Below are 13,077 nucleotides of genomic sequence, written 5' to 3'. Positions count from 1 at the left end.
GCGTTAATGATATGCAAGGTAGGCGTTCCCGTCTAAAAAATGACTCCGAGGCATGTGCGCCGTATTTATACTCCCGGGCAAAAATTATGCCCGGGAGTGGGCGGGTCAAAAAAAATGACGTCCAGCCGCTTTAGCGTCATTTTTTAACGCCTGGTCAGGGCAGGCGTTAAGGGACCTGTGGGCTCAGAAGGAGCCCAGAGGTGCCCTCCCATGCCCCCAGGGACACCCCCTGCCACCCTTGCCCACCCCAGGAGGACGCCCAAGGATGGAGGGACCCATCCCAGGGAACTTAAGGTAAGTTCAGGTAAGTATTATTATTATTTTTTTTTGTGGCATAGGGGGGCCTGATTTGTGCCCCCCTACATGCCACTATGCCCAATGACCGTGCCCAGGGGACAGAAGTCCCCTGGGCATGGCCATTGGGCAAGGGGGCATGACTCCTGTCTTTGCTAAGACAGGAGTCATGTCAATGGAGGGTGGGAGTCAAACAAAATGGCGCAAATCGGGTTGAGGCAGATTTTTTGCCTCAGACCGACTTGCCCCATTCTTTGACGCCCAAGCTCCATTTTCCCCTACGCCGGCTAACGTCATTCCATAAATAAGGCGCCCACATGGTGCGTTGGAATGGCGTTAGCCGGCGTTAAATTTTTTGACGCACAACTGCATTGGCGCAGTTGTGCGCCAAAAAGTATAAATACGGCCCTTATTGTCCAGTAAAGCATACAAACTCAAGTCAGTCATTTGTTATTTAACAATATTAATTCATTCTCTCTTTGTCTGTCTTCCTCTTTCTCATTCTTTTCCTCTCGTATGTTTTTCACTCTCTTGGTGTGGGTCAAAGTCTGATGAAGAAAAGTAAGTGCCAGTTTCCAAAAATAAATGTGGATGCGCCCCAGCGGCAACCACTGGCTCAAATTAAGCACTAGTGTAGCCTGAAGTGCTAGGAACAACCATGTTTACTAGGTTTCTCTTATTGTCCTGCATCTGTAAATATTTTGTCTCTCACATGTCTGCTTACAGTCCACGAAAGATAGCAGTTTGTGTGTTCACCCAATTTTTCTTCAGAAAGAACATCATAGTTATAGATTCCTATAGAGACCTACATGGCTTAGCCTACTGTAGGAAGTAAGCTCTACCAAAGTTCATAATCCCCATTAGGATGTGTATTTGGAGGTTGGAAAGTAGCACACTTCTGTAGGACGCCTATCCCCAATCCTTTACCCTCGCTGGATAATTCATACCTAAGCAAGGTCACATTAAGATACACAATCTTCAATTATATAAACTGTATTTTATAACAGTGTCGAGCCAGAATAGTCACAATTCTCTCCACCTTATCTAGTAGGCGTGTGTAAAATTAGCATAATTTGCTTCCATGTAATTACATGAAATATTGATAAAATTGTGTTTACATATGTGAAATGCAAGTAAATCATTCAGTGCTATATTTTACTGCAAAAATGCGTCCTTGTATCAATGTTTAGTGCAAGAATGCCTATCCCTTTAAGAGAAGTGTAAAAAACACCAAAAGCAACACAAACACCTGCTCTTGTTCTATTGTTCCCACATGCTTGTGGTAAATGTTTACTGTGAATTGTGGATTACATTTTTACAGTGAATACCACATAATTACACAAAGTGGTATAATTTCGGGAATTTTGCATATCCAGCATAATGCATAACAGAAAATTACACAAAATATGCTAAATACACTAGTATAATTTACCTACTATCTTTGTGCTCCGTTGAGTCATCATCTGTAATTAAGGTTTCACTGACGTATGAAAGCATCTCAGGATCTTCTTGTAAGAGCTCCATAATTCTTACCACAAAAACCCCAGTCCTATTGTGCAGACCACAGACATACTTAATTCCTCTGAACGAGAAAGATGTTTAGGACTCTGGTGCTATATTTTTGCTAGAAAATCTGTTTGAGGAATCTAAATATTGGTTTGATTTTTTTCCTAAGTACGTTTGTCATTAGTCCAGGACTTTATGTGTTCTGCACTGCATGTGTGCAAGCATGTGCTCAACTTTCTATAATCTAACAGAATTCTATATGAATTGTCTGGTTTCAACACAGGAAAAAGGGAAGCGTTCATGGCTGGATAAGAAGGCACTATTTCACTGTGATAATCTAGTCATTCTTGAATTGCCCTTATACTACACTTAGGCCCGTATTTATACTTTTTGACGCAAAACTGCGCTAACGCAGTTTAGCGTCAAAAAGTTTTGCGCCGGCTAACGCCATTCTGAAGCGCCATGCGGGCGCCGTATTTATTGAATGGCGTTAGCCGGCGCTAGCAGACCGGCGCTGCCTGGTGTGCGTGGAAAAAAACCACGTACACCAGGCAGCGCCGGCGTTGGGGAAAATGGCGTTAGGGCGTCTTAAAATGGTGCAAGTCAGGTTGACGCCAAAAAATCGCCTCCACCCGATTTGCGCCATTTTTAACAACGCCCAGACGCCATTTACATGACTCCAATCTTAGTAAAGACAGGAGTCATGCCCCCTTGCCCAATGGCCATGCCCAGGGGACTTATGTCCCCTGGGCATGGTCATTGGGCATTGAGGCATGTAGGGGGGCACAAATCAGGCCCCCCTATGCCAAAAAATAATATAAAAAAAATAAAAAATTATACTTACCTAAACTTACCTGAATGTCCCTGGGATGGGTCCCTCCATCCTTGGGTGTCCTCCTGGGGTGGGCAAGGGTGGCAGGAGGGGTCCCTGGGGGCATGGGAGGGCAGCTGTGGGCTCATTTTGAGCCCACAGGTCCCTTAACGCCTGCCCTGACCCAGGCGCTAAAATCCAGCGCAAATGCAGGGTTTTTTGCCCCGCCCACTCCCGGGCGTGATTTTTGCCCGGGAGTATAAATACGACGCATTTGCGTCGCAGTCATTTTTTTAGACGGGAACGCCTAACCTTGCATCTCATTAACGCAAGGAAGGCGTTCACGCAAAAAAATGACGCTCTTTCCTCATACTTTGGCGCTAGACCCGTCTAACGCCAAAGTATAAATATGGCGTTAGTTTTGAGCCGAATTTGCGTAGAAAAAAACGACGCAAATTCAGCGCAAACGGAGTATAAATATGCCCCCTAGCGTCTGGCTTTAATGGACATTGAGGATGAACCTGAGACTCACTTCATAAGGGAATTAAATGTGGTACTGATTATTTCTCCCACCTCGCCTTATTTCTGTCAACACCAGAGCCTGCTTTAAAACCCACTGACATGCATATTTGTCTCTGAGATTCTTCGGTACTAACGAGGAAAATGTGTCTTTTATTACCTCCTCTCCAAGAAGTCTGTCCCTTTTAAAGATGGAAGACAGTCATCCTCTGTGAGGATGATGTAATAGATATTGATAAAAGTGACCAAAGTACTGCTTTTATGCTGCGTAAAATGCCCCCTTTAATATGTGTTTCTACCTCATAAACTCTATAAGGAGAGTTTACATGCCCATTCAGTGTTTCAACTTGTATCTATCCTTCAGTTGAAGACACCACAAGAAGCCCTTTGAGAGTCTGACAACTATAGTTTCTTTTGTTGTGCTATCTAGAGGTACTACTGCCCAAGTCCTATTCCAATGCCCAAGTCATCCAACCAATGAACTCCAAAGGCCACATTCCTGGCCTAGGTTTCTGTACATCACTAGCTATCAAATGCATACCACCCATGCCTCTGGATTGGGAGAACATCCTTGCTATCTCCATCAGTGTCGAACCAACACACATTCATCCAAAAGATACTTCAAGGAGACCTTCCCGCTTCCAGCTCTGCCCCAGTTTCTGACATCAACTCCAAACAACTTCATCTTATCTGAGGAAAGCCTTGGGAATACCCATGCACCTACTAAAATGCACAAGCTAAACGCCTCTGAACCTCAGTACTCCAAAGACCTTGCCAAACCCGAATATGCCATCCACAGACTTAGGAAAATTGAAGAAAAGCTGAAGCCCCAGTGACCTTGTGCTGCTTAAGCTGCTGTTCAAAAAGTACAGACAACTCATAACGTCAGCCAGAGCCAAGGAGAATATCAACTTCATGACTGAAACAGTCAATAGAAGCAGAATGCTCTTCAATACTGCTGAGCATTGCATCAGTCACCTTTCTGATCCTCCAATCCCATACTTCATATAAAAGTGTAGTTAAATCAATCTCTTCGTAAAAAGAAAATATACAGCAAAATTGATAGCACATTGTCAACATCAAGTCTGCTTCTACTGGATCCAGCAGATTCAGCAGATTCTACTGGATCTACTGGATCCAGTGTGGGGCTGTGCTATAGAGCACAGCCCCACACTGGATCCAGTAATGGTCCCACCAGCACCCTCAATTCCCTCAGTGCCACATATTATAATAGCTTAACCTTATCCTTCATCAAAGCCCTCTCACACTTACTCAGCATCGGCAATGCCCCCATCACTTAAGGCATCTTCACAGATGCTCTCAAGACAGACTAATTCATTCCTCTCCTGAAGAAACCCAAACTAGACCATGATGGCCTTCTCAACTAAAAGCTTATCATTCACCTAGCCTTCATCTACAAAGGTATTAAATACATCTAAGCATATCTATCTCAGCAATATGCTGACAAGACAACTATATTTAAAAGTCTGTGTTACATGTTTCAGACATCCAACACCTCAAGCACTGCCTGCACCTTTTCCAGACATAGAAGCAAGCACATGATTGTAACTTAATTCCACCAAAAGCAAGTAACTCGTAATCACCAACAACGATATGTGACATATGGCCCTAACCTAGCTCAAGGACACAAATCTGAATGGATGAATTCAAAGCCCACCTTTTGATCTACACCGATTACTCACATTCACTGTGAGATCAACCTTGCCTTTAAAGAACACACCGTCAAGAAAACCATGACAGTTTGGTAACAGCTCCCTCTGCTAACAAAACTGAAACCATTTCTTCCAGAAAGTCACTTCAGAATTGCTTTTGAAGTCCTTATGCTGCTGTATATGGATGGAGAGCTCAGTCCTTCTTGACTGCCTCTCAGACTTTATTGCCCCTCCTTAAGGGCATCCTACAGCGTACGACGTAAAGGGTCTGAAGGAATGCCACATAACCACTCAATACTACACACTAATAGAAGCTCCACTGGCTTCCCTTGATTGTCTGTGCAGCCTTCAAAAACAGCTGCATCAACTAAGAAGCTTGCAGCTTGTCTGTCTGAGTAGCTAACCAAATCAGGAAACCATCATGTTGGAGAAATAGAAAGGCATGAATGAAAAAACAGACCACCTACTGTCATTATGCATCTAATAACATCCATGTATACATTAAGATCCTCTTTCTTCAGTTTATGAGACAGCTAGGGATGCTCCTTTTTAAAGAACATTAAATTATAACTTAAAACATAGTCCATGCCCTCGTTAAGAACCCATCACTCGCTCTAAATTATCTGAAGGTACATCCGCCTTCCATCCTGTACATCACTCAGCTGCCCGTTTTTGCTCTGCATATATCCGCAAATCCATGTATATGTTCATGTTTCGGTTTTGTCCATTTAAGAGACACTATCAGTTCTGATTATAGAGCTTCCAGCTTTTTTATTCATTACCCAAAAATAAAACTTGTCTCCTCATACTAATTTAACCTGGAGCATTCAGTCTCTTGCCCACCTTGATGGACTTCAGTGACAAAACTATTTTCTTCCATTCTAACAAGAACATGATCACTTCCAAGTAGCACAATTGACAAAGCTGAAGGTTTATAGCCACTCCCTGGTCTTTTCAATATGACTTCTCAATATTCTTTTTTACCTCTCTTGCTATATTCTGTAAAGCATTAGTAGTATGTAACATAAAACCTCTTGCTAACATCAAGGCAAATCTATCCTTACATTTTGGTATATAAAACCCAATTGCAAATGTGTGTGAAGAAGGAAATTTTCACATTTTGCTTTAGCGTAATTCCATGAAATTTCAGCAAAATCATGTGAAATTACAAGTAATGATGCAAAATGCAAATTCACTATTTAGCTCTATATTTTAGTATGCAATGCATCCTCGTGTAAATTTGACAAAAGAAAGCATTTTGCACTAAAATAATTGTGCAAAAAAACCAAAACATTGCACATAACAGTCACTCGCATTTTATTGTTCTTGTGCATTTGCTGTAACTTTTTACGAGAATTGCACCATAACCATTGAAAAAGCCAGAGGTGGCCATCTTTAAAAGATCAAATAATACGTATACAAAACAAAATTGTTACATTGTTCCAAGATGCCTGCCATGTTCTATTTAAATGAAACGTGATGGCCATCTTGGAAGTATACAAAACATTCCAAGACAGCTGTCTGGACCATTGGCTTTAAAAATGCTTGTGGCTCTATTTCCCAAGCAGCGGAAAAGCTAATACAGGCAGTGACAGCTGCCATTTGGAACCAGGATGGGGTTGCAGAGTAACGGTGGATATGCAGGGGAGCAGTGGAGAACAGAGAGAAAGATATAGGATGATGACGCAGCAGAGAAAGGAGGGAACAAGAGCGGGTAAAATTGATCAAGAAGATCAGTTTTTGATGAAGAGCTTTTTAACTGACAAACTAGCCTGTGTTGCAAGTGAAAGGACTGTTTATTTTGACACAACTGAGATAGTGAGTGTGGAGGCCAAGATGGAGTTGAGATGCATGGAGTGTGAATGGGTGTGTGGAGAAATAAAAGGAATGACAACAGTGGTGAGATGGTGGAAAGGAGGGAGAGGGTAAGTAAAGCTACGTACTCACATTAAATGCTAAACTTGTATCACTATAGAAATCTTCAAAAGAAAAAACAGGTCTCTGACATCAGCAGCAGAAGTATATAACCCACCGAATCAAGGGCCTTAATGTCCCACATTTTCTTCTACCGACTTTTAATTAACACACTAGTCAGAAATAGTTTATTTTATTTTATTTTCTGTAAATATATTTTATTTTCTCTTGTTTGTAAAGAAATGTTATACCATTACCACGTATTTAACACAGTAAGGCCCTCATTCTGACCCTGGCGGTAGGTGATAAAGCGGCGGCCAAGCCGCCAACAGGCCGGCGGTCCAAAATATGCAATTCTGACCCTGGCGGGAACCGCCAACACAGCCCGCCGCATTAACACTCCGACCGCCACGGCGGTACAAACAAACAGCGCGGCGGTCCCCGCCAACAGCCAGGCGGCAGACAATGTACCGCCCACCCTATCACGACCCACCAATCCGCCACCTTTTCCGGGGCGGGAGCACCGCCGATAAAAACACGGCGGAAACAGACTACGAACGGGAAAACGCTCACCTCTACGCACTCCACGCGAGATTCCGGCAGTATGGAACCAGAGTTGCAGGTCATCCCCGCACTCCTATACCTGCTCATATACCAGGAGCACGCCCGGCGGCGCGGAAGACATCGGTGAGTACTGCACCTACGACACAGGGGAGGGAAAAGATTACCGGCACACACCCACCCACCCATACCCACTACAACACACACATCAATGCATTCCCACAGATCACTGTCACAACCCACAAACCCCCCCCTCCGAAATAATGCAAAGACCAAAAGAAGAGATCATAAACGGGCAGATATATTGAAATATGGACACCAGTAATCCCAATAAATAAATAAACTATGTACAAAATATACACAGCTACTAAATGTAGTCCAACCACTGTCCGTGGACCACAGGGGTCCTGTGCAAAGGGGCAAGGCCCAGTCCCACGACAAGAACTCCACGGAGAGAACACTGCAGGGGCATCAGAAAGAAAATAGGACAGGCACCTCAGGGGGAAGGGAAGGGGGGGCACCTCAGCCACTTGAGTACACGACGCCAGATCCACGAGGGGACTCCATGACCACTGGGCCATCCTGGGGAGTGCAAAGCCACAGTCCATACAGTCCATACAGTGGGTGGCCTGCCCACTGGGCCATCCTGGGGAGTGCAAAGCCACAGTCCAAACAGTCCATACAGTGGGTGGCCTGCCCACTGGGCCATCCTGGGGAGTGCAAAGCCACAGTCCATACAGTCCATACAGTGGGTGGCCTGCCCACTGGGCCATCCTGGGGAGTGCAAAGCCACAGTCCATACAGTCCATACAGTGGGTGGCCTGCCCACTGGGCCATCCTGGGGAGTGCAAAGCCACAGTCCATACAGTCCATAACAGACCCCACTGCCACTGGAGGAGGTATGTTGGCCAGAGGACATCCTGCAGCCCTGCCCGAGATAGATCCTGCCCTGCCACGTCTGCCAAAGGGCCAGCGGTTCTTGCCTGGAAGGGCCCAGTTCAGCGCCTCATGCCTTGAAGGGCCCAGTTCAGCGGGTCTTGCCTTGAAGGGCCCAGTTCAGCGGTTCTTGAGACGGCGGGGCCCAGCGGAGCGGTTCTTGAGACGGCGGGGCCCAGCGGAGCGGTTCTTGAGACGGCGGGGCCCAGCGGAGCGGTTCTTGAGACGGCGGGGCCCAGCGGAGCGGTTCTTGAGACGGCGGGGCCCAGCGGAGCGGTTCTTGAGACGGCGGGCCCAGCGGAGCGGTTCTTGAGACGGCGGGGCCCAGCGGAGCAGTTCTTGAGACGGCGGGGCCCAGTTCAGCGGTTCTTGAGACGGCGGGGCCCAGCGGAGCGGTTCTTGAGACGGCGGGGCCCAGTTCAGCGGTTCTTGAGACGGCGGGGCCCAGCGGAGCGGTGCTTGAGACGGCGGGGCCCAGTTCAGCGGTTCTTGAGACGGCGGGGCCCAGCGGAGCGGTTCTTGAGACGGCGGGGCCCAGTTCAGCGGTTCTTGAGACGGCGGGGCCCAGTTCAGCGGTGCTTGAGACGGCGGCCGGTCTATGGCCAACTGCTCATTGCCTGGTGGTGCCCTCCTGGGCAGCGGGGATGGTGCTCCTTCAATGCCCACCTGGGCTGTGGGTGGTGGGGCCCTCCTGGCCAGCTGGGCTGGGTCCTCCCTGTGCAGCGGCTATGGGGGTGGTGGGCTCTCCCGGGGCAGCTGTGCCGGTTCCTCCCGGGGCAGCGGCTATGGGGGTTGTGGGCTCCTCCTGGGCAGCATGCCTGCTGCCTGACCTCTCCGACTTGCTGCCCTTGCCCTCCTTAGTCGTGAGTCTGTGGCCCTTTCCTCCCTTTGGAGCTGTGGCTGGTGACTGTCTCGGGGGGGATGTAGAAGGCGGGCTCCTGCGGCGCCCCTTCCGCCTTCTGCTCCTCTTCCCAGGGGGTGGGCTGGCTGTCCCCTTGCTGCTGGGCGAAGATCCAGACATGCGGGCTGGCGGGCTCCAATACCCCTGCACCCTTGTCAAGGGGGCTGCAGGGCTGGTGGTGGCTGAGGTGCTCTTCTTACCCCGACGAGAAGGAGGGGGGGGCTCAGGGTCAGGAAAGAAGTTAGCAGTGGCGAGGAAGAGTTTCTTGGGACAATGGAGAGTGGTAGGTACAGTGGGAATGGGAGTGGAGGGAGAGGATGTGGTTGTAGGTGAGTCACGTTTGCTGTCTTTGGGTGCAGGTGCAGGAGGGATAGGCTGTCGTGAGGTGGATGGCTGTTGGGTGGGTGGGTGGCTGCGTTTGTGTGGTGTGGAAGAGGGGGTGACAGACACAGTGGGAGAGGACACAGGGGACGTGTAAATGGCAGTGGGGGTGGTGACTGCACGTGTGCGGACTGGACTGGAGGGTGTGCTGGTGATGGAAACACTGGCTGATGGTGAGGTGAATGGAGGTGTGAGTGTAGACGTCACAGGGAGGGAGGAGGGAGACGAGGAGGTGGGGGTCACAGAGGTGGTAGTGACTGTTGGCATGTCTGCATCGGAATGTTGCGTGTGTGAATGTCTGCGTGATCTGTGGTGCTTATGTTTGGATGAGCTTCTCTTGGGTGTTGAGGTGTGTGCAGGCTGGTCTGATGGTGTGGGTGGGACAGGCAGAGGAACAGGAGACTGGGAGGAGGGAGTTAGTAGAGGGAGGCAGGAGACAGGGACAATGGCTGCCGTCAGTGCTGAGGCCAGAGCCTGGAACGATCGCTGATGGGCAGCCTGACCCGAATGAATGCCCTCCAGGTATGCATTGCTGCGATGAACCTCCCTCTCCACCCCCTGGATGGCATTCAAAAGGGTAGTCTGCCCAACAATGAGCGTTCGGAGGAGGTCAATGACCTCCTCACTGAGGGCAGCGGGGGTAACAGGGGCAGGGCCTGAGGTGCCTGGGGCGAAGGAGATGCCCGGCTTCCTGGCAGAGCGGGCACGGGGCGAACGCTGAGGGGCTGCTGGGAGGGCGGAGATGTTGCGCTGGGTGGCGGCTGTACCTGTAATGGCGGGGGGCACGGATGGTGCCACCCCCGCAAGGGAGCTCCCTTCCGAGGACGTGTCCGTGTCGCTGCAGGGTCCAGTCGTCCCCGTCGTGGAGCTCCCCTCGCCCTCCGTCTCACTGGTCCAGTCTGACTCTGTGGCATGGCCCTCCTGGGCCATGTGAGATGCAGCGTCCTCCTGCCCCGATGCCACTTCTCCTCCGCCTGATGATGCTGATGCACACAAGCACAGAAAGACAAACAAAAAGGGGGGGGGAGAGAGAAATAAAGGGATATTGAGTACATGGATCTCCGGTACAGTTAGCGGACATGACAGACACAGATGCCCCCTGCACTAAGTTGCGCACTTGTGGTCCGCTACGCATTCCGTGGAACATGCCCTACACGCCTAGAGTTGACAACTGCACCCATGGATGACACGACCCAGGGATGGCTGTACTGACAAACTACTGAGGGTGGTGGCTGGGGACACAGGGGCTTACGGGGGTGCCCAGCCTACAGATATCGCCCTGGCCTAGGGGGACCCACAGCCCTCCTCCCCCACCCAGACACCTCCACTGCGCGACAACAGAGTAGATAATGCTTGTACTCACCCCCTTGTGTCTGCTGTGCTGCCCTCACGCGCCCATCCAAATCAGGGTAGGCCACCGCCAGGATCCGGAACATCAGGGGGGTCAGTTGACGGCAGGCACCCCGCCTACGTTGGGAGGCCATCCCCAGCAGAGACTCGGCGGTCTTCTTGGTCCCGCGGCGGATGTCCTCCCACCTCTTGCGGCAGTGGGTGCCCCGTCGATGGTGGACCCCCAGGGTCCGGACTCCCTTGGCGATGGCACGCCAAATCCCGATCTTCTCATGGGCGCGGACCTATGTGACACGTACAGGGAGGGAGAAATACCACGTTCAAGTTTGTCTGCATTTTCCCTGCCAGTGGCCCAACGCCCCCCATCCCCGCCACGCCCCCCGCCATGCCCCCCGCCAGGCCCAACATGCCCCCCATCCCCGCCATGCCCCCCGCCATGCCCCCCGCCAGGCCCAACATGCCCCCCATCCCCGCCATGCCCCCCGCCATGCCCCCCGCCATGCCCCCGCCAGGCCCAACATGCCCCCCATCCCCGCCAGGCCCCCCGCCATGCCCCCCACCAGGCCCAACATGCCCCCCATCCCCGCCAGGCCCCCCGCCATGCCCCCCGCCAGGCCCAACATGCCCCCCATCCCCGCCAGGCCCCAAGCCAGCCAGTGGCCCCAAATCCAGATTGAATTAAACTCACTTGTTGGTCTGGAGGACCGTAGAGTAGCGCATACTGGGGGAGGACCCCATCCACAAGTTTCTCCAACTCCTCTCCAGTGAAGGCAGGGGCCCTTTCCCCAGGCGCAGCAGCCATTGTCCCTTCCAGACCGAGGTCACAGCAACACTTGCAGTATAGGTCCTCTCCTGTGAAAGTTCAAGTCGCAAGTGGATTAGTAGATAGAAAATGGCGGTCACGTCCGCGGCGGTGCGTACCGCGGCGGTGCGTCCCGCCACCGCCGGCGCCCTTCGCCATTGGCTCCTGAAACCCATAGGCTTCAATGTTAACCAATGCGGCTTCGCGCCGCAGTCTTCGCCCGCCGCCCGCCGCGGTGTGCCACGCCAGCGCATTGACCTCACATCCCACTGTCACACTTCACAGGTCAGGCAGCCGCCATTTCCAGGGCCCACATGGCTCTATTTCAACTGCGTCACACAGGCCTAGGCCTTGCATAGCCACTCAGACACGCCATTCACTGCATAGAGAATCGTTTACTGTGCTAGCTGTGAGTACGTACCTGTGGGTTGCTTGACTGTGTGCTCCATGTTGTCCTTCCTAGGCACCGTCCGCTGGGTTTGGCGAGGAGACGGATGAATCCTCCCGTGTACCGACCGCTGGTGGACCTGTCGACAATGGAAGAACGCCACATTATCCTGACCTACCGTCTTAACCGTGCCACTATACATGAACTGTGTGCCCAGCTGGAGCCCGACCTGATGTCCCCCATCCGCCAACCCACAGGGATTCCCCCTCTGGTGCAGGTCATGTCAATACTCCATTTCTTGGCAAGTGGGTCATTTCAGACAACAGTGGGAATTGCTTCTGGGATGTCTCAGCCCATGTTTTCGAAGGTGTTATCCAGAGTGTTGTCTGCCCTGATGAAATCCGTGAGGAGCTACATCATTTTCCCTGAGGTGGGCGAATTGGCTACAGTGAAGGGTGATTTCTACGCCCTTGGACATATTCCCAACGTCATTGGTGCCATTGATGGGACCCATGTGGCTTTGGTTCCCCCAAGAGACAGGGAGCAGGTGTACAGGAACAGAAAAAGTTACCATTCAATGAACATCCAGGTGGTGTGTTTGGCTGACCAGTACATCTCGCATGTAAATGCCAAATTCCCAGGGTCAGTGCATGACGCCTACATCCTAAGGAATAGCAGCATCCCTTACGTGATGGAACAGCTAGAGAGACACCGTGTATGGCTAGTGGGGGACTCTGGGTACCCCAACCTGTCGTGGCTACTGACCCCAGTAAGGAATCCCCGGACAAGGGCAGAGGAACGGTACAATGAGGCCCATGGGCGTACTAGGAGGGTGATCGAACGCACCTTTGGCCTCCTGAAGGCCAGGTTTCGGTGCCTGCATATGACAGGTGGATCCCTAATGTACTCACCTAAGAAGGTGTGTCACATCATCGTGGCCTGCTGCATGCTTCACAACATGGCTTTGCGCCGCCAGGTGCCTTTCCTGCAGGAGGATGGTCGAGACGGTGGTGTTGTGGCAGCTGTGGAACCTGAGGAGAG

Source organism: Pleurodeles waltl, chromosome 2_2 (genome assembly GCF_031143425.1).
Source record: "Pleurodeles waltl isolate 20211129_DDA chromosome 2_2, aPleWal1.hap1.20221129, whole genome shotgun sequence".
NCBI lineage: Eukaryota > Metazoa > Chordata > Amphibia > Caudata > Salamandridae > Pleurodeles > Pleurodeles waltl.
Note: the sequence above shows the minus strand (reverse complement) of the source record.